Source organism: Protopterus annectens, chromosome 3.part0, assembly GCF_019279795.1.
Source record: "Protopterus annectens isolate FY-2018-M chromosome 3.part0, PAN1.0, whole genome shotgun sequence".
Taxonomy (NCBI): Eukaryota; Metazoa; Chordata; order Ceratodontiformes; family Protopteridae; genus Protopterus; species Protopterus annectens.
In genome coordinates, this window is record NC_056731.1 from 1624285002 (window position 1) to 1624305675 (window position 20674).

At 45.8% G+C, this 20674-nt stretch overlaps 1 protein-coding gene across 2 annotated transcripts in view; it reads right to left on the bottom strand.

The window, feature by feature from the left end:
• Positions 1-20074: 20074 nt before the first annotated feature.
• The window catches only part of YWHAZ (tyrosine 3-monooxygenase/tryptophan 5-monooxygenase activation protein zeta), a 785842-nt gene continuing 785242 nt past the window's right edge, over positions 20075-20674 (bottom strand). For both annotated transcript variants that reach the window (XM_044065656.1, XM_044065655.1), the window contains exon 6: positions 20075-20674. This exon is cut by the window's right edge and continues 1177 nt beyond it. The gene's annotated coding sequence lies outside the window, so the exon portion shown is untranslated.

Sequence of the window (20674 nt, forward strand, 5' to 3'; positions counted from 1 at the left end):
AAGGGGGAATAGAAAATTCCTGATCAGAAGACATGGAAACCTGATCTGAAGATTCATAATCAGTGCCTTGCCTAGGCCTTAGCAGGAGGGGGTTGGGAACCCCTGATCAAGGTAATTAAATCCTCAGCCATTTTGATAATTTGTTTTTTAGGCATAGGGGCCTGAACACATGGCTCATGCGTTGTTCTTTTTAGACATAGAAGTTGGTTTTGGCCTTGTTTTTGATGACGTCCGTTTAATATACAAATCTTTAGGCCTGAAAACACCCTCAGAAGCCAGTGCCTGCTCAGCGGCTCCAGACCCATCCAAGGGAGACACATCCGCAGGTTCAATACTTGAAGAAACTCGCCGCATACCGGACTCCAAATGGGTCTCGGTAGAGGCCTGTGTATCAAAAGTAGCTGGCATCAGGGACTGCGAAAGCACCCGAGTACCGGCGACTGGCTTAGAAGCTTGGTCAGTTTTGGACCTACACGGTCTCTGCTTTTTTTGTGATTTCCGGTAGTCTGATTGCTAATGGACATTTCAGGACAGTTGAATCTTGAGCCAAGTATTTAGAAGCAAATATATACTAACGCTTTACAGTGCATTGGTTAAATTTAGCAAAAACTGACAGCAAGGCACGTTGTGGTCAGGGCCTAGGGAAAGAATACAGTACAAATTAAAATCCTTATGAGGTATTTACTTCCCACAAGTAATACAAATTATTAACTTTTACTGACATTGGTAAGGAGCAAGAAAAAGTTTCCCCAACAGGGTACTTAGCTTTAGGTTGAAGACTTCGGTTCTGAAACTCTAACAGACACTTGTGAACTACTTCTGCTTTGGGCAACGCGCAAGAAAGACTGATTAAAATGGCGTCGGCAGCATGTTTTATACCCATATCTGACGTCACGGAAGAGGAGACAGCAACCGACGCAGGACCAAAGACTGTTATTCAGGCCGACTGAGGGCAACCTGCCAGCAGATACATGAACATCTGAAGATGCTAAAGAAGTTGGTTTGTGTGAAGAACTTCCTCAGAAGCCGGTACAGGTACAGCGGCTCTGAACCCATCCAAGGTAGACACATTCACAGGTTCCGTAGGCAGTGTCTCGTGGCATACCGGACTCGAAACGGGTCTCTGTAGTGGCCTGCAAATCCATCAAAGCGGGCAACTGGGGCTATGAAAGTGCCTTAGTACCAGCAAACTGGTGACTAGCTTAACGGAAGAGTAGTCGGCAGTTTTGGACCAGTGCAGTCCGTCTCTATCCTTACGTTTTTACGGAAGATCTTTACACTGATGGCTTACCAAAGCCATTTCGGGAAATACGGAGATCAAGAACTAAAGTATTTAGCGACAGTAAGGGCCCAACAATAAATAGTTTGGGCATTGAACAAATCACAAAACAGACAGTGAGGTATGTCGTGGTCTGGGCCTAAACAGATGGCACAGTAATAATGGAAATCTGTGTGGTATTTGCTTTCCACAGGGGAGACGATTAACTTTGACATAGGTTAGAGCAAGAAAAAAAGGATCCCCAATTGGGTACTTGGCTTTAGAAGACTTCAGGATGAATAAATTCAGAAATGAAAACTCAGGTAGCGGCCGACCAGCACTCTTGCCAACTGCTTCTGCTTCGGGTTGCTCGGCAAGAAAGGCTAATGTAATGGCGTCAGCTGCCTGTTTTTATACCCCTGACTACCTGATGTCAGTCCGGAAGAGACCGCAACTGATGCAGAAATACTAAGTCTTTGGTATTCAGGCCAACAGAGCTACTTGCAGGCAGATAACCCAAGTGTGATGAGTGCAACAGTGAAACACTAAGAACATCCTTAGACAGTTTTTTTCCCCCAAGAAGTGCTTAGAAAAGGAAGCAAGTTGATCAGACTTGCGAAAAGATTTTGTTCTATGTAAATAGAAAAGTACAGTTTTGTACCCATCATAAACGTAGATGTTACAGTGTACACTCTGCTGCAGTCATCACACTTGGGTTATCCTGTCGTCAGACGGTCCCGTAGTTTGCCGGAATTCCAAAGTCTTTGGTCCGGCGTCGGTTGCTGTTGCTTCTTCCCTGATGTCAGTGCGCCAGGGACATATATAATGCATCAGACGCCATTTTCTTCAGTTTCTTGCCCCAGATGTCAGGTGCCCCCAAAAAGGTAGTCAGTAATTAGTACCAAATTAAGTAATTTTTGCACGACAAAATCCCTCCAGCTATAAGCAAATACATCAGGAAGGTATTGTAGAGATTTAGCCAGTTAGATCAGAGGGGATGGAGGGAGGGTAACCTGGACTGCAGCAGGGTGTACACTAACATCTACATTTATGGTAGGTACAAAACTGTACTATGTTCGTGTTACCCTGTTGCAGTCATCACACTTGGGTAGAATCCCAAAGCTAAGGATGGGTGGAGGAGTTACAGAGGGTTAGAGAAGGCTAGAAGGCCCTGCAGAACTGCAGTGGCGAAGCCAGCTCTATTCTTAGAGTAAAGTGGTACGTGATAGTGTTTGGTAAAGGTGTACTGAACTCCAAGTTGCAGCTTCCAAAATCTCCTTGGTTGGAACCCCCCTGAGGAAGGCTGTAGATGTAACTGTTGGCCTGGTAGAGTGGGGCCTAATGGTAGCAGGAACTGGTTTTCCATGATGGGTATAGCAAAAACGAATGCAATGTCCTATCCATTTGGAAATGGTTTGTTTTGATATAGCCTTCCCTTGTGAAGCTGTAGCATAAGATACAAACAGCTGGTCAGATTTTCTGAAAGCCTTAGTTTTATCCAAGTAGTAACGAAGTTGCCTGTGAATGTCCAAGGAATGTAGGAGTCTTTCTCCTTTGTTCTGTGGATTTGGGAAGAAGGTGGGTAAGTGGATGGTTTGATTTAAAGCCACACTGGAAACCACCTTAGGCATGAAGGAAGGATTAGTTCAGAGAGAAACTCTGTCTTGATGGAAAATGAGGAAAGGTTCCACTGCCAATAGTGCCTGCAGCTCTGAGACTCTTCTAGCTGAAGTTACTGCTAGCAGCAGGGCAGTCTTCCATGATAGAAACTGTAGATCTGCAGAGAAAGCTGGTTTAAAGAGAGGTAGCGTAAGTTTTTCCAGAACAAAATTGAGGTCCCATGTTGGTGTAGGTGCTCTCCTGGGGGTCTGTTTTTTGCCGCTCTGAGGAACTGCCTTAGAAATGGATGCGAAAATAAGGGTGGATCCGTGTTGTAGTGGGCTGAAATAGCTGATGCATGGATTTTAATGGAAGAAAAAGTCCTTTGTGCAACATCTCAGTTAAATACTGTAGAATCTGAGGCATGTGAGGCTGAAGTGTGTTTTGGCCTTTAGCTTGGTTCCAGGCACAAAACCTTTTTCAAAGACACAGAAGTAGCTTATATATCCATCTTTATTCTTTCCGTCCTGGTCCCATTGAAGGCGAACAGCTGAGGTACCAGGACGGAAAGAATAAAGATGGATATATAAGCTCCTTCTGTGTCTTCCTTTGAACTTTGTGGTTTTTTGAAGAATTTTGAGGTTTGGTTTCCAGTGGTGTATTGTTACAAAACCTTTTCCATTTGTCTGAATAAGCCTTCCTGGTGATGGGCCTCCTAGCTTCCAGAATAACATCTATAACTGCTTGGGAAAGAGGAGCTGGCTGGATGCTTAGGTGATTTGCCATGCAGCCAGATTTAAAGGTTTTGAGCTGGCTGTGAAGAATCTGATTGTTTTGCTGTGTGAGCAAATGGGCAATTTGTGGTAAAATCCAAGGTGGGCCCGGGGCCATATTCCTCAATAGTGGGTACCAGTGCTGGCATGGCCAGTCTGGGGCTGAGTATAAGTCATGGTCTCTCCTTTCTGACTTTCAGAAGCACCTTTGTGAGGCCAAGCAATGGAGGGAAGGCATATACTGCCAGGTTTTTCCAACTGAATGAGTGCACGTCCATTTTCCAAGCTTGATGGCGAAGTGTCCTTGTACAAAATTTTGTTAGTGGATAGTTTTGAGGACTGGCAAACAGGTCCGTCTGGAAGGCCCCATTTTTGAGTTACAATTGCAAAGACTTGTGGATCCAGTTCCCACTCGTGGGGATCCATGATGTTTCTGCTGAGGTAGTCTGACAATGTGTTCTTTTTTTCCTGCCAGGAATTGAGCTTGTAACTGAACTTGGCAAGCCAGAGCTGTGTTCCATAAGGTCATTGCTTGCCTGCATAGAGGGTAGGAGCATGTACCCCCTTGTTTATGTACCATATTACTGTGGTGTTGTCCGTCCTTATTGTAAGTTGTCCTGGATGTAATAGGTTCTTGAAGGCTGTCAGAGCATTCTGTACAGCTAGCATCTCTTTTTGATTGATGTGCAGATTCCTTTGATCTGCATTCCATACGCCTTGAACGCACTGTCCTGCCATGTGTGCCCCCCAGGCATAGTCCGATGCATCTGTTGTCAGTTTGCCTGGCTGGAGGCAAGGTGAAAGGCTGACCCTTGAGGTGACATGCCTGTGACAACCATAGAAACTCCTGTTGTAGGCAGGGAATGAGAGATCATTGTGTCCAAGCTGTGGCTGTGTTGAGACCATACGCTTTTTAGGTACCACTGTAATTTCCTCATATGCAGCTTTGCAAATGGTATTAGTAGTATGCAAGATGCCACGAAGCCCAAGGCCTGCAGAATTTTTCTTGCAGGCAGGTGGGTCTTTGTTGCCATTGTTTGGAAATATTGAGTCAGTTGTAGTTTGTCTAGCGTCAGATAAGCCTTCTGGGCCATTGTATTCAAGCTGGCACCCAAGAACGTCATGTTTTGTGAGGGTACTAGTTTTGATTTTTCGTTTACTGTGTACCCCAGGCAACTTAGATGTTTCACAAAAGCCAGATGTTGTAAAAGGATGTCCTTGCTTTCTGCTTGGATGAGGCAGTCCAGGTATGGGTATATTTGAATTCCTCTGACTGCAGTATGCAATTACTGGTGCCAGGCATTTTGTGAAGACCCTGGGCGCATTAGATAAGCCAAAGGGCAGTGCAGAGAATTGGTAATAGGTTGAACCTGCAATGAAACGGAGGTATCTTCTGCAACTTTGTCCGATAGGGACATGCAGGTATGCCTCCTTGAGGTCCAATGTTACTAGCCATGCGTTCTTGCCCAACATGGGAAGAAGCTGTAGTGTTAGCATCTTGAATTTGGGTACTTGTAAGAAGGTGTTTAGAATTGAAAGGTCCAGAATTGGTCTCCAGGCATTGTCCTTTCTGGGGACTAGAAAGTCTGGAGTAAAATCCTTGGCCTTGCTCTCGAGTAGGTACCAGTTGAATGGCTCTCATGTCCATGAGAGCTGTAAGTTTTTGTGCCTCTGCCCATTGATTGTGGCAGGTTTGGCATTCCTCTTCATTGGCAAGGTGTGAAAATGGAATCTGTATCCTCATGAAATTATGTCTAGGACCCATTTGTCCTTTGTGACAATGTGCCAGTTGTCTGAAAAGTGCGAGTTTTCCTCCCAAGGGGGCTGCCAAGAGAGTATTGCTTGGCCAGATGAGGTGCAAGTCATTGAGTTTGCCTTCTGGTAGTTTGAGTCAAGTCTTCTCCCACCTTTGTGTTGCAGTGCCCCATTGACTAGGTTTGTACTGGGCTTGTGGTTGTCCTCTGCCTCTTGGACATCTGTATTTACCCCCCTGTGGTCTGTCAAGCTGGAAAGGACCAATTTTTTATTGGCCAATTTCTGATGAAGCGAGGGGGCTGTACCTGTAGGAAATCTTTGACTGTCTGCATAGATTTTGCCTTATCCTCCATTTTCTTTAAGACGACTTCTGCTTTAACTCCAAAAAGAACATCCTGCTGTAAGGGAGCATCTAGAAGCTTTGCTTTAACATGATCAGGCAGAGTTTGTTCCTTTAACCAAGCATGCCTACGTATAACAGACCCAGTGACAGCTGCTCTGCAAGAAGACTCCAAAGAATCAAACCCACATTGTAAAGTATGTTTGCCCACCTGTTCAGTTGCATGCAGATCCTGCATTTCTTTCAATTCAGATTGTTGAGGGAGTGTGCTCATTTTTTGTTTTAACTGAGACATTAGAAAGTGCTGATATTTTAGCATGTGAAATTGGCAATTTAGTGCCCTCATAGCTAGAGTGGCTGAGGTGTAAACATTTCCCCCCACCTGTCTAATGCTCTGGTGTCCCTTTCAGAGGGTACAGGATTTTTTGCCATAGAAGCCTTAGCCCCTTATGGGACCCTGGGAGATAGTAGTCTCTGGATCAGCAACAGGGCTTGCCATAGAAGCCTTAGCCCCTCTGGGACCCTGGGAGATAGTAGTCTCTGGATCAGCAACAAGGCTTTTATATAAAGAAATTTGTGGGAATCAGGCACTCTATAGTATCTGTCAGGTTTGGCCGGGGCAGGTGGCAGAGAATCTGGGTTCAAACTGGATTCTAAGTAATCATCATCCACAATGTCTAAAACTAGGGGGATGGCAAGTGGTCTGTGCTGGGGGAGTAAAAGAAACTGAGCCTTTTCTGAGTCAGAGTAGTCCTGACCTTCCCAGTGAAAATGTTCCCTCATATTGTGTAAAGTTTCCCCAAAGGAGTAGTGCTCAGGAGGAGAAGCTGAGAGAATGGAATCCTCAGCATCAGAATCTTCATAAGGTGAAAAGGAGTAATCCTGGCCCTCAGAGGAGCCTGAGGAAATAGACACTTGTTCAGAGGAGGCATAATCTTCCTCTTGTCTAGGCCTTTTGTCGGGTGGGGGTTGGGAACCAGATTAGAGAGATCAAATCTTCAGCCATTTTGAGCATCTCTTTCTTAGGCATGGGGCCTTGAACTGGAGACTGAAGTGCAGTCTTTTTTGGTTTAATAGGAGTCTTAGGATAAGTTTTTATGGTGAGCGTAGTCCGTCTGAAAACGCCTTCAGAAACCGAAGGTGTTTCTGCAGCACCATCTTTTTCAGCAGTGTTGTCTGTAGGGGGTAAACAAAATGGCTGCGTCGGCCTAGTATTCTCCGACAAAAGCTCCGAAGCGGTCTCGGGTTCCAGATCTGCGGCAGTCAGGGGCTGCGTCGGAGCCTCACTGAAGACCGGTGAACTGGAGACCGGACCAGCCAAGGCCTCGGAGTCTGGCTTGGGTCTAGGCTGCCTGTCCTTATCCTTGCGTTTTTTGTGCATGCCGGTAGTCGGTTGCTCCGACGGCATAGTGTAGTTAAATTTTCTACCGAAGTAGTGTCGTGCGAAATCAAAGTGTCTTTTTATAGTACGCTTATTAAACCTAGCACAAAAACGACCAGTGACGTCGTGGTCTGGGCCTAGACAAGGTATGCAGTAAGAATGAAAATCCTTATGAGGTATTTGCTTCCCACAAGAAACTTTTTCTGACATCTGTCTGAGGCAAGAAAAGTTTCCCCAATGGGGTACTTAGCTTTATTGAAGACTTCGGATCTGAAATTAGAGTTCGAAAACCTCAGGAGTCTGCCGACCGGCACTTGCCAACTGCTTCTACTTCGGGCACCGTGTGGCAAGAAAGACTGGAGAAAATGGCGTCGGATGCATTATATATGCCCCTGGCGCACTGACATCAGGGAAAAAGCGACAGCAACAGACGCCGGACCAAGACTTTGGAATTCCGGCCGACTGCGGGACCGCCTGACGACAGGATAACCCAAGTGTGAGGACTACAGCAGGGTAATACGAACATCATAGCTGCCAGTGATCAACTGCAACTTGTACTCTTATTCTGGAAATTTGGAAAGAAAACTAGATTAATAACCTGGTTAATATTTGACTCAGATGCCACTTTCGGCAGGAATGATGGGTTTGTCCGCAAGGATGCACTGTCTTTATGAAATACCATACAAGGGGGCTTGACAGATAAGGCTTGGATCTCCAAAACTTTTGGCTGAGGTGATTGCAACCAAAAAAGCAGTCTTCCAAGACAGGAACTGCAACTCAACCCTAGCAGCTGGTTCGAAGGGGGGAGAAACCAGAGCTTGCAGCACCAAGGTGAGATCCCAAGGGAACACTGGGTCCTTAACTGGAAGCCTAAGGAGAAAGGTACCTTTCAAAAAGGCCTTAAAGCTTGGATGAAGTCAAAAATGCAGAATTCTCACCCAACGGAAAATTAGAAATTGCTGCCAAGTGTACTTTTAATGTAGAAAAACTAGCGCCATGATTACAAATATCCACCAAAAACTCCAAAATGGCCAGAACTCGCACAGAAAAAGGATCCATATCACGCTGAGAAGCCCAGATTGAGAAACACTTCCACGTACTTGAGTAACCACCTTCCTGGTAGAAGATTTGTGAGCAGTCACCAAAATCTTAACAGAAGACCGCCCAGGAGTCCTATCAAGGGAAGTGGAGCAGCCAAGCCATGGGCATCAGGCTGACCAAGTTTGGGTGAGGGACCCTTGATGGATGTGTAATCGGATCTAGCATCCAAGGAGGACACACTGCATGAGATCACAGAGAGGAACCAAACTTGGTGAGACAGGGGCAATAAGAATCACAGAGCTCACCAGGAGTCAAGCTTTCTAAATGAAGTTGGGTATCAGACACAGTGGAGGGTAGGCATATAACAGACTGGAGGGCCAAGCATGAACTAGAGTCTCTGGGGGGCTCCCCTGGATGGGGGTTCACAGCAAAACACTTGCTGCACTTTGCGCTGGAAGGAGAGGCAAAGAGATTGCAGCAAGGCTGACCCCACTTTAGAAATATCTGTTCTGCTACCAAATCATTCAGAGACAACTCGTAAGGCATCAGAATAGATCTGCTGAGCCTGTCCCATTAGTATATTGTACCCATGGCAATCCCTTGAGGAAGATAGGCATGTACAGCTTGCAATGCCAAACACACAATCTCATGGCTTTGTGACAAAAGGGGGTAAAATCTGGTCCCCCCCCCCGGTTTGATGTACCAGATTACGGACATTCAGTCTGGATGGCAATAATCCCTTGAGGAAGATAGGCATGTAGAGCTTGCAATGCCAAAAGCACTGTCCTCATCTCCAGGACACTGATATGCAGATGGGTCTCCAAGGAAGACCACATGCCTTGGACCATCCTTCCCATGTAACGCCCCTAACCCTGAGCAGGGAGGTTTCCATGGTCACTGTGAACGCAGGTGAGGGAAGATGAACGGATGAACCCAGGAGGAGGTGTGGATTGAAACCACCAAAGAGAATCCTTGCAAACCAGATTCAATCTAACCGGATGAGATAAAGGAAGGTCTAAGCAAGGACCACTGAACCAGAGTCCATGTGAAAGTGTGCCGTTGGGACGATGATAGTGGCCGCCATGGACCCCAACACCCGAAGAACTGAAGTGTCCAGAGGGAGAAACACCTTGCCTTGGATAGTGTGCATCTGATCCCCAATGAAGTCAAGAATCTGCACTGGTGCCAATTGGGACTTGGTTTATGGTTATGCCCAGAGATGGTGAGTGGTCTTAAGATCCCTGGCTTGATAGTCGAAGCCTGGAGGGAGTGGAAAGGAACCAATCGTCCAGGTAGGGAAAGACCTGAAACCGCTGCAGCAGCAGATAAGCCGCCACTACCACCATGACTTTGGTGAACACGCTGGGGGCAGTGGTGAGCCCAAAGGGGAGCAGTCAATTGAAAATGAATGGCTCCCAGCCGAAGTGGAGGAACCTCAGAGAGTGTTCATCTACATGGGATAGTACGTGTCCTGGAGATCCACCAAGCACATCCAGTCATTTATCTGCAGGAAGGGCAGAATGGACTGAACAGTGACCATCCGGAATTTCGTCTTGGCAACTGACAGGTTTAGGGCTGAAAGCTCCAGGATAGGTCTTAAGTTCCCTGTTTTCTTTGGTCCTGATCTGGACTGGTCTGAGGAGAAAGGCTGGATGACTCCAAAGAGCCTGGAAATTTCTATGGTTGCCTGCTCCTGTTGCTCGGGTGGGACATCTGGGAGGTGTTTGGGAGGGACTAGGTTGTTAAAGAAAGGGGATCAAGCATCTTATGAATATTAGTTGCAAAACCCATTGATCGGTGATAGACTGCCAGGCTGTTGGGTGCAGAGAAAGCAGTCCCGTAACTGCCTCCAGAAAATAGCAGTTGAGCAACACTTCAGGTCTGCCAGGGCTGCTGTGAGGGTCCGTCAAGGAAAGAATACAGAGACCCTTGGTACTTCAGGCCCCTTACGCCATGAGGGCAGCCTCTGTCATATCCCCCTCTGCCTCTGGGAGCAGGTGACTCCTGGGCATTGGGGGAAGAGTCCTGAAACTTCCAGAAAGTACAGTTTTGTACCTACCATAAATGTAGATGTCCGAGAGGTATGCATCTGCAGTCCTTACAAATGGGTTGTCCTGGCCTCAGGCAGCCCTTCGGTCGGCCGGATTCCAAAGTCTGGGTCTGGCCTCGGCTGATGTCGCACTTCACCTGACGTCATAGCTGCAGTTCAGCGGGTATAAAGGCATCAGCTGACGCCATTTTCCTCAGTGTTTCTTGCCCCAGATGCCAGGTGCCCTCTAGAAAGGCTAAATTTGGATAAATGCAAATGTTTCCAAACAATAGAGAGCACATAGAAATAAACATGTATATACATATATACAAATACACCATAATAGATTCCCCCAGCTAGCTACAAGATGGGCAAATACCCTAGGAGTACCACAGAGGGGAAGGAGGGTGGGTAATCCTGACTGCAGATGCATACCTCTCGGACATCTACATTTATGGTAGGTACAAAACTGTACTATGTCCTTCAAGGATGCATCTGCAGTCCTTACAAATGGGTAGAATACCATAGCCAAACTGGGGGAGGAGGCACTAAGTTTATGGTGTAGTTAAGATCCCTTGCAAAACAGCAGTGGCAAAACCTGCTTGGGATCTGGAGTACAAAGGCAGATTATAATGCTTGGCAAATGTATGCACGGAGCTCCAAGTAGCAGCCTCTAAAATGTCTTTGGTAGCCACTCCTTGTAAGAAAGCTGTAGTAGTGGCTGTAGCCCTTGTGGAATGAGGTCTGATGTTTTCTGGAGTTGCCTTTCCATGAAAAGAGTAACAAAATCTAATGCAATTTCCTATCCATTTTGAGATTGTTTGTTTTGAAATTGCTTTTCCTTCCATTCCTGTTGCATATGCTACCAGAAGCTGGTCAGTTTTTCTATTGTTCTTGGTTCTGTCCAGGTAGTAGCGCAATTGTCTGTGTACATCCAAGGTATGCAGCAATCTTTCCCCCCTGTTCTGTGGGTTGGGGAAGAATGTTGGTAGGTGTATTGCTTGATTTAATGATACCCTGGAGACCACCTTTGGCATAAAGGTAGGATTAGTTCTCATGGACACTATCCTGATGGAAGATAAGGAAGGGCTGTACTGCCATTAATGCCTGTAATTCAGAAACCCTTCTAGCTGAAGTGATTGCAAGCAGGAATGCAGTCTTCCAAGATAAGTACTGTAATTCTGCTGTTGCTGCTGGTTCAAAAGGGGGGAGTGTCAACTTTTCTAACACAAAGTTCGTCCCATGTAGGCAATGGTGGTTTCCTTGGTGGCTTTACATTTTTAATTCCTCTGAGAAACTGCCTGAGTAGAGGTTGAGAAAAGACTGGAGGGATCCATGTTGTATTCTGCTGAAATTGCTGATGCATGAATCTTAATGGAGGAGTAAGATAGACCATTGTGGAAAAGCTCTGCTAAGTATTCCAGGATGTTAGCTATGTTTGCCAATGATGCATCTACTCCTTTTGTTGCACTCCAAATGAGATATCTTTTCCATTTTTCTGAATAAGTTTTCCTTGTTGAGGGTCTGCGAGCCTCCAAGATAATGTCTTTAACCCTTTGAGATAAATCTGGGTTATTTTTCCTTATGTAATGTTCCAAGCAGCTAGCTGCAGTGTTTTCAAGTTTGGATGCAGGATTTTGAAGTTGTTCTGTGTTAGCAGTAGAGGTAGTAGGGGTAGAGGCCATGCGTGTTCCCGGGACATACTCCTCAGTAGCGGGTACCAATGTTGCCTCGGCCAATCTGGAGCTATCAAAATGATCCTCGGGTGATCTTCTTTGATCTTCAGTAGCACTTTGTGCCTCAAAGGAAGAGGTGGAAATGCATATGCTGTCAGGTTTTCCCAACTGAAGGATAGGGAGTCCATTTTCCAAGCAAGTGGGTGGTATGTCCTTGTGCAGAATTTTTTCAATTGGTGGTTGTGTGGGGATGCGAACAGGTCCATTTCTGGCAGTCCCCCATTTTCTTGTGATGGTTTTGAAGATGTCTGGATACAGCATCCATTCGTGGGCATCCGTGGTGGTTCTGCTTAAGATGTCTGCTAGTATATTTTCTTTTCCTGGCACGAATATGGCTTGGAGCTGAATGTTGAGGCTCAGGGCCACATTCCAGAGGTCCATTGCCATCCGGCATAAAGGATATGAATGTGTGCCTCCCTGCTTGTTGATATACCACATAACCGTGGTGTTGTCCGTCCTTATCAGCAAATGACCCTGTTGAAGAAATGGTCTGAATGTCTGAATTGCCTGTTTTACTGCCAGCATCTCCTTTTGATTTATGTGTAGGTTCATCTTGTCTTGAGTCCATAAGCCTTGTATGCACTTGTCCACCATGTGTGCCCCCCATCCGAGGTCTGAGGCGTCCGTGGTGATAGTCTGGCTTGGGTGAGGCCTGTGGAAGGGCAGTCCTTTGTTCAATTGACAGGCCTGGGCCCACCACTGGAATTCTTGTTTCAGGCATGGAATTATTGGAATTTGGGTTTCTAGGCTGTGCTTGTGCTGAGACCATAAATTCCTCAGGTACCATTGCAACTTCCTCATATGTAGTCTGGCATGTGGAATTATTATTATGCAGGATGCCATGTAACCCAGGGCTTGCAGGATTTTCCTTGCTGTAAGCTGGTTCTGTGTTAATGCCATGAAATAGAGTGGTAGCTGCTTCTGTTTTTCTGCTGTGGGGAATGCCATCTGGTTTGATGTGTCCAGTTCCGCACCCAGGAAGGTTATCCTTTGGGATGGTATCAGCCTTGACTTTTTTGTGTTGACTGTGTATCCCAGGGCTTGCAGCAGGTGAATAACCTTTTTCAAATCTTTTGTTAATTTGTCTTTGCTGTCCGCTTGTATCAAGCAGTCGTCCAGGTATGGATAAATTTGAATTCCCTGAAGCCTGCAATGAGCAATTACTGATGCCAGGCATTTCGTGAATACTCTGGGCGCAGTAGATAAGCCAAAAGGCAATGCTGAGAATTGATAATGCTCTGATCCTGCAAGAAATCTGAGGTATCCTCTGCAATTTGGTCGTATGGGGACGTGCAGGTATGCCTCCTTGAGATCCAGAGTCACCAGCCAAGACTCCTTGCCCAGCATGGGAAGAAGTTGCTGTAGGGTCAGCATTTTGAATTTTGGAACAATGAGATGTGTTTAGAGCGGATAGGTCTCCATTGGTTTTCCTTTCTTGGTACTAGGAAAAGCCTTGAATAAAATCCTTGTCCTTGTTCCATAGCCGGTACCTTTTCTATAGCTCTCATCCTTAGCAAGTGGTCTATTTGCTGTAGAGCGTTTGTCCTTTGGTTTGGAGGTAGGTTTGGCATTCCTCTCTTCCTTGGAAGAGTATGGAAGTGAAACCTGTAGCCCTTGTCTATTGTCTGTAAAATCCATTTGTCTCCTGTAATGTAATGCCAATTTACTGAAAATAAGGCTAATTTTCAGCCTAAGGGTGCTGCCAGTTGTTCCCTGGTAGGCGGTTTCAGAGCCAAGTCACTGTGATTGTCCTGCAGAAGTGGTAGTGGCTGGATCTGTGGCAGTAGTTCTCTGGCTGTTAGGCTGCCACTGACGTCCCCTGTAGGCACCTCTGGATTGACCTCTGCCTCTAGGGCGTCTATTTCTGCTTCTCTGTGCTCTGGTGGTGTCTGGAAAGGACCAATTCTTGGAAGGCCAGTTCCTACTAAACCTTGGAGGCTGGACCTGTAAGAAATCCTTGACTGTCTGGACAGATTTAGCTTTCTCTTCCACCTTCTTCAACACTTGCTGTGCAGGGGAACCAAACAAACTGTGCTTTTCCATGGGAGCATCTAGTAGCTTTGACTTTACATGGTCTGGTAAGGATTGCTCTTTTAACCATGCATGCCTTCTGATCACTGTACCAGTCAGTTGATCTAAAGGAAGCCTCCAGTGCATCATAGCCGCATTTTAAGGAATGATTACTGACCTGCTGAGTGTTATGCACCAAATCCTGAAGGGACTTACGGTCTAAAGGTTCAGGAGAGGACAGTTTTTTAGTGAGTTGATCTAACAGAAATTCCTGATACTGAATCATGTGGAATTGACAGTTTAAGGCCCTAGCCGAAAGAGTTGCAGAAGTATAAACGTTTTTTACCCCATCTCTCCAATGCCCTAGATTCTCTTTCAGAGGGGAGGGGGTTTTTGGCAGAGGCAGCCGTTACAGCTTTGGGGCCCTGTGAAATAGTTTCAGGATCTGCAATGGGAGCCTTATACAAATGATAATGTGTGTCCGGAACCCTGTAGTATCTGTCGGGCTTAGCAGGGGCCGGAGGCAGTGGGTCAGGGGCAGTACAAGCATCATTAAATGCATCATCCACAACTGTAAGTACTGGAGGAATAGCTAAAGGCCTATGCTGTGGTAAATGCAAAAAGGTCCTAAGCCTTTTCCTAGAGTCTGAAAAATCCTGGCCCTGCCATTGAAATTGTTCCCTCATAGCATGCAAGGTTTCCCCAAAAGAAAATTCCTCAGGAGGAGAGGCAGAAGGTATGGAATCCTCTGCATCAGAGTCCTCATATGGAGAATAAGGGCCCTCTGGAGGGTTTGTATTTTCTGAATCAGAGGAATAATCTGAAGAAACTGGCTCAGGGGGCTCTGCTCTAAGCCTCTTCTCTGGAGGAGGGTGAGAGGCCCTGTCAGGGTGAGACTGGGTTCCCCTGATCAAAGAAATGAGATCCTCTGCTGGACTAAGCATTTGAGTACTAGAGCTAGGCCTGTGAGAGGGGGCTTTAGCAGGTACGGCCTTTGAAGATTTAGCTGCTTTAGCCCTGGCAAAAGCCTTAATTGACATGGATGCAGGGGGCCTAGCAGCTCCACGTGCAAGAGTAGATACATCTAAGGGGATAGTATCTGATAAATCCTGAGAAACTGTAAGAGCAGGTGGATTTTCGGTAGCAGATTCAGCCATGCTGGAAGAGGCCTCGGTAGAAGGAGGCATGCTTTCAGCCGAAGGAAGAACCGCGGACTCTGCTTCGGCCGAAACCGAGACACTCGCGGTTGGCTTAGCAGCGGTTTCGGCCGAAACCGCGGACCGCGAGTGTCGGTCCTTTTCCTTGCGCTTTTTAGCTAAATGTGAAGTCGGAGTCTCCGACGGCATGATATAAGCAAAAGCGGAGCCGAAAAACTCCTCTGCAAACTCCGACCGACGTCTAAGCGTTCGTCGGTTGAAGGAAGCACAGGCTAGACAAGCTGCTACGTCGTGGTCTGGGCCTAAACAAGGTAGGCAGTAAGAGTGGAAATCTTTATAGGTATTTGTTTCCCACAAGTTAAACAGTTATTCACTTTTTCTGACATCGGCTGAGGAAAGAAAGAGTCCCCAACGGGGTACTTAGCTTTTTAGAAGTCTTCGGTAGTAGTAATCTCTGGTTCTGACCGACCGGCACTTGCGAACAACTTCTGCTTCGGGCGCCACGCGGCAAGAAAGACTGAGGAAAATGGCGTCGGCTGATGCCTTTATACCCGCTGAACTGCAGCTATGACGTCGGGTGAAGTGCGACATCAGCCGAGGCCAGACCAAGTCTTTGGAATCCGGCCGACCGAAGGGCTGCCTGAGGCCAGGACAACCCATTTGTAAGGACTGCAAATGCATCCTTGAAGGACATCCACATCTTCACCCTACGCCAATTCCTAGAGGAGGACTGAAGGGTTGAGCAGTCTTGCCAAAAAGAGTGGAACAGTCATAGGATCATATAAATGATGCCTTGAAGGGCTCTGAGAAAAACCTGGAACCAGCCACGACACCCGATGGCTACGCCTGTTCGGGCAGCCCTAGAGGCAACTTAGTGTGCGATAGGAGCCTCATGGAAGTATTCAATATTGAAGGGTGGTCATACAAAACACCATTTTCTCCCCTGCCAACATGGACCCCAGGGCAGAATCTGTGACCTCTGACCAGGTTCCGTTGTAGTCTGTGTGCCATGTAATTCAGTGTACGCAACGCAAACATAGCTGACACACAAGCCTGCTTCTTGACATTGTCCATAGTCTGCAACTCTCAGTCCAGAGGATGGACCATAGAGCTCTCCTGAAAAAGCTTTTTTTGGTGGCTGCTGTCACCACCATGGCATTCACCAGGGGGGTCCTTTTGACCAGTGGTGCCTATCCAATGGAGCACAGAGTATTTTGACAGGGCACTTGCGGATAAGGCTCAGCAGTATCTGGTTCCTTTTATGCCCTCACCTGCAGAAACACTCATCTGGGTTTGGCTTTCTGGTAGACCACCCTCATCTGCGCAGGATCTCCATGATGTCTCCAAAGCAGATATCTTCCGGACGTGATCGGGGGAACCCTCCTTCCAACTCAGTATCTTCCGTAAAAGACTCCGGTGGGGAATCCAAGTGCCTCCTCTTGCATGCGTTTCCAAGGGAGCTCCTCAGGGAGGATTTCTGGGGAGGACTTAAACCTCGGTGAGCTCCTAGGAGGTATCTCCTGGGATGTAGTGGCGACAGGCTGCCCCTGAGGGGGCAGGATGGCAAACAGTGGACCAGAAAGCGAGGCAGCCAAAACAGACTCAGGATGAGTGTCAAGGGTCTCGAAGGGAACGAGAACAGTCTCCACATCGAAAGCACAAGGCAAACAACTGCAGCAGGTGAGAGCAAAACAGGATCCTCTGCACCATGGTAGGGAGCCAGAGTCATGCCTCCAGGCACCAAGACTGACTGGAAAGGACAACTTCAAAAACAAGCAGATGCTATCCCTTTGGCTCAGACGTGGAGGCTATGGCTCAGAGTCTGTCTGCTCCGAAAAAGTCAGAGCAGAACCACTCAGGGCAATAATCGGTATCAAGGTACCTGGAACTACTGGCACCAACCCCTCGACACCAGGAAATCTTGGACCAGATGACTCCAAAACCAGAGGTCAGATCGGAGAATGGGCAATGTGAAAGAAAATGGACTGCATGCTCCTAGAAGGAACAGGCAAGACTCCCATATGAATTTAGATCCAAATAAACCTCCACATCATCCTACCTTGGTTTCAGAAAGGCCACGAGAGGACTGAATGGGAGAAGCCACCGACCTAGGCCTGGAGTGTTGCAGAGGGGAGATAGAGGGGGGACTGAGCCCAGGAAATGTCTGGCTCTGGAGAAAGGCAGGGAGGACCAGAGTAGAGGACAGCCCCAGGTCGATCAGATTTGGCCAGGGGCTCGACCACAGGAGAGTCGTCAGGGGACCACTTCCTGGGCCTGTCCCATTCCTTAGCCCTTGTCTTGTACCCATCTGACTTGTTGGTGGGAAGTGGAGTCTCAGAAGCTGAGGCGGAGGAGGAAGTAGAAGTCTCCAAAGGAAGGAGGCCTTTCAGAATCAACTTGTTTCTCCTGTCTATTAAGGAGAGGGGAGTGAAACCTGAGCAGATGGAGCAGGAGGTATCCGGTTGCTCCACGCTCAGGCAACGCAGTGTATGGCCATCAGAAGGGGGAAGCTTATGGTCACACACTACATTTTCCTAAAGCTTGGCTTAGAAGGTTCGGCCATGGCCAACTGAGCACTCACTCAAGTATACAAACAGGGAAAAGGCAAAATGCAGGAAGAACGTTTTATAACGTGTTGCAAAAAATGGACGCGTAGCGCACAGGGATATGGTAGGGAAAGGTGATTGTAAAGACATGGATGGAAGGAGGAAGACAGGAAAAAAAATTACCAAAAAAAAAAAGCCTAAACTTTAGGTTGGAGCTGTAACCACAGTGCTCTCTCATGATCAGCAAACGAGATCTGGGAAGAGGAGGGAGACTGCCATTATGGGTAGGGGAGGAGCTTGGATCCGATGCTGGAGTATGTGACCAAGTCGGAGCTAGGTCCCACAAGATGAAGACCATATGAAAATGTCAGATCAAATTTTACCAACTATGTTAAGAAATACACTGCTGTACAAATGTAATGGCCAAAGTACAATTAGAAAATATCAGACAATACAAAAAGATAATCACTTCTCAAAAAGGCTTGAGAGCAAGTACTTGGGATTGGTGCATTATGAGTAAGGGGAAGTTCAAAAGTTCTTGGTTACCACAAGCTTTAGTAACAGCCTAGTCGATCAGACAACTGGATCTGAACCCAGTCGTGGATAGAAGGAAAATTGACAGATTTATTTTTTTTTAATAGTAGGAGCTACCAACTATGATAGATAAGGAATACCTCAAAAAGAGGTAAAGGTAAGAGAGTCTACCACCAATAGTCAAAGAATACCTCTAAAGGAGAGAGAGAAAACTGTTATAAAGTTTACCTTACAACAGAAAAGGAAACGAAAAGGAAGTAAGGTAGAGAATTACAACAAAATTACGAGGATATAAAATTTTAAATTTTACAGCTAAACTCAAGGGGGGGGGGGGGGGGGCAATTCACAAGCTTGACAGGCCACAATCCTGATCCATCTTGGAGTGGCAAATAAGATCTCGGGTTCAGTGATCAGAGGCATTATCAAAAGAAAGTGGCAGAGTTGGATCTGAACAGATTCACTGAGGAACGAATGAAAATGAAATTAGATCTAAACTTTCACTTACAAAAGACAGTTGAAACCTAGATAAAATGCTGCGAGAGAAAGACTACTTCTGAGCACGATGACAGTAAAGGGGATCTGAGGTACCGAGAACGGACCAGGCCCCAGTAATGGTGAACATTTTGGGTTTGGTGCGTCAAAAGCTAGCACAAAATAATTCAGTGCACTTCGTACGAGCAACAAATGCAAAATCAGTGTCTTTGGTAACTTGGGTGCTGGGTCTATATTAGAATAGCGAATGCTGACAGCAGCGAAAATGCAAGACCTTTAAAACATTGTGGGGTGCTACACCCCCTCACTAAATATATATTCCAACTCCAAGATCGCACTACAGTGAGGAAAGGGCAAATGTCGATCTTCACTGTACTCAGATGAAAAAATCTTAAGGTCCTGGCATTTTTTTCGCTCGTATCAGCATTCGCTACTTAGAACACTGGACGTTCTAATACAGACCTGTTGGTGATCGCTGGTGTTTCACTCAAAACATCATGGCATGTGTCACCTTTGACATGCATGTCATAGGTTCACCATAGGGCATTATGGGTATAGGGAGGATTTTGAGTTATTTGGTATAGGGAGGAGTTTGAAAGTGGTAGTCTGATCAGAGGATTGGATCTGTAACCCAATCATTGAGAAAGAATGAAAACACCAGATTATAAATCTTTAGCAAATTCAATTTATTCCTTAGTTTTTGGGGTAAAGGAAAAGCAAACTTGACAGGATCTTGCATCATACTGTTCAAGATCAAATAGGTAAGCCTTTTAAGGCATGTGTATCACAAGAACATTTACCTTTTGTCAGAAATTCTGTACCCATATTTCTCATACAAACAAATAGTCTCCAAAGGGAATATTTATCTGCTGAACACATTATGTGAAGCAAACTGTTGACATACTGATAAGCTGGCAAGAAGTCGACAAACACATACGGCAAGAAAGTTATTTTTGGTATGCTCATACACCTCTCATACAAATATATAATCTCATGCTTATAGCACAGTACACAGCTTTGTAGACTGGAAATCCGATATTCTTGGCAGGATGTGTTCCAAATGCTTATTGCTACTACAAAAGTGATCTAACAAACATCCCACAATACCCCCATTTGTACAAAATCTGGATACAACGCTTTAAAATATGAGCACTCTTTACAAAGTATATTCATCTCAAACATCAAAAATCACCCAAGCAATATATTTTTTGTTACTCTACAGAGCAAGGACAGAAGAAAACACCAACCTAGGTGGAATATAAGCATTTTGACAAAAGGCATATTTTCATTTGAGACATTTGTACCATCTTGACATCCTTGCTCCACTACTCCAAGCAGTTTATAATTTCTTCAGCTGCCTGTGCATAATGTGCGGCTAAACTCACGCTATATTTCACATACTCTATAACAGATGACCACATCCTCTGATTTCCATTTTATTTTGAAAGCAGCTTTGTCATACTATAATAACAAGTATCCAAAACAGTTCTGCAACAGAAACCATATGCATCATTAAGATTCTGAAAGACAGACAAATATTTACTAGTGTACTCTTCTGTAGTGCCAACTTGACCCATTATATAAAAAGAAAACCCAAAATATCATTTTGCAATGGGTGCATGTTTAAGTGAAATTAAAGAATCAGTCAAAAGTTTACTACCATCCACTGAAGATTGCGAGACTGTTTGGCAAATAAATCAATACCCAGGATTCTGCATTCCCATGACTACGCATGCTAAAATTGTGCTCTCCTCTCTTCTGCATTATATGGACTGCAAAGTCACTTTCTGCAGACAGCACTGTTTACAGGATTGCTGGCAAAATGGTTGTAAAGACAAAATTCTGCAACAAGGAAAACTGGGTTTCAGTAACTCTGCTTGCTTCATAGGTTTGAGCATGCAACAATTCACAGCTTGCGGAAATCGCAATTAAGCTTTAAAAACAGTCTTGAAATATGGCATTGATAACTCTGAATGCATCTGTAAAGAACGTGACTTCCATTTAATTTAAAACCGAAGTTTGC